At 40.5% G+C, this 1,585-nt stretch overlaps 1 protein-coding gene across 1 annotated transcript in view; it reads left to right on the top strand.

Moving 5' to 3' along the window:
- Nucleotides 1–1,241, top strand: part of LOC143280069 (phytanoyl-CoA dioxygenase domain-containing protein 1-like) — an 8,674-nt gene extending 7,433 nt beyond the window's left edge. The window contains exon 6 of the mRNA XM_076584570.1: nt 1–1,241. This exon is cut by the window's left edge and continues 1,068 nt beyond it. The gene's annotated coding sequence lies outside the window, so the exon portion shown is untranslated.
- Nucleotides 1,242–1,585: the final 344 nt, after the last annotated feature.

Genomic DNA, 1,585 nt, shown 5'->3' on the forward strand with positions numbered 1-1,585 from the left:
TGACCTATCCTACCACTGAACACGAAGAGCTGTAGGTTCATGGATAACAGACCCATGATCTGGTCACCCTTCAGTGGCATGGGTCTTCTACTTAGCTGCTGCATAAATGCGAGTTTGGCAATGAATGGGTTAATGGTTCGGAGTTTTCTGTTTAACTCTCTGTGCCTCCACCCCTTGGTTGTCATTCATTCATCCCTGTAGCGGAAAGTATCCAAATATAAGATTCCAAAAGGCAGAATGACCGCCGACTGACTGACTGAAACCATTTATTGTCAGATTAACTGTTTGTTGTACTGACATTTTCGCAACCATTTGAATAAAATAGTAACTGAGCAACACAAGGAAATTCTGATTTGAGGGAAGGTATGATTTAAAAAAACAAAACAAAAAAACAACAACAACAACAAAACAACAACAAACAAACAAACAAAAAAACATATTTAACAAATCAAGTTACCAAATTTCATTAATATCATTATCTCCAAAAAATATTCTAACGCACACACATACTCACATACGTGTCTCCCCCACCCTCTCCCTACATACATCCATGCATGCACACAAACGCCCATTATAATTCCCCCACCTCATTCCCCTGCCCACTCACACACACACACACACACACACACACACACACACACACACACACACACACACACACACACACACACACACTGTCTCTCTCTCACTCTTTCTCATCAAATTAAGGTTTCGTAATGTAATCAAGACGACTGTCAACTGAGTGTGCAACAGTAATTCAAGTTCCTGGACATTTTGGTGTATGAATATTATTGTTACCATTTTCTGCTTGTTACTAAAAGACGCTATTGTACAGAAGTGTTATTTTCTGTACCATGTGATTGTGGAACGCTTAACGCCCCCCCCCTCACCCCCCCCACATCCCCCCCACCCTCCTCCTTCTCCCCTCCCCCTTCTCTTCACACCGCCCCCAACTCACTGACATCCTTATTATGGAGATGTGATTTTCTTATTTCACGTATACAATAGCAGTATGTAAACTTTTCTCTCTTTTTTTATTATTATTTTTTTACTGCTATTATTTTGTGTTATTCTGTGTGCGCCATTATATTTTGCAAAATAAGATTGCCGTTCGCGTCGAAGCTGTCTGCTTTTTTTTTGTTTTTTTTTGTCCACCAGTAAACTGTGCTGTTTGTATTGATGTATTCTTGGTATTCAGTATAACATTGTCTTGCGTGCAATAAACATTTATTTTCATTATCTTTAAATTCGTCTGTGTTGTCTGACTGTCATGCCTTTCTCTGCAAAACAACATGTTACTTCAGTTAATGTACGTTGGTATACTTCGACAACACGGCTCTCTCTCACAATAGCATGACTGTTTCTTGTGTGTGTGTGTGAGGGGAGTGGGGGTAGAGGAGGGGGTAGGGGTGTGTGGGGGCGCTGTAAACACACAATCTAAATGTGGGAGCTTGTACGCGCCCTATATATATCAAGTACATTCATTCATTCATTCTTTCTTTCTTTCTTTCTTTCATCATCGTCATTATCTTCTTTTCTTTCTTCTTTTTCACCTCCTCCTCTTCCTGCCCCTCCCCTCTCCTCC

This window comes from Babylonia areolata, chromosome 3, assembly GCF_041734735.1.
Source record: "Babylonia areolata isolate BAREFJ2019XMU chromosome 3, ASM4173473v1, whole genome shotgun sequence".
NCBI lineage: Eukaryota > Metazoa > Mollusca > Gastropoda > Neogastropoda > Buccinidae > Babylonia > Babylonia areolata.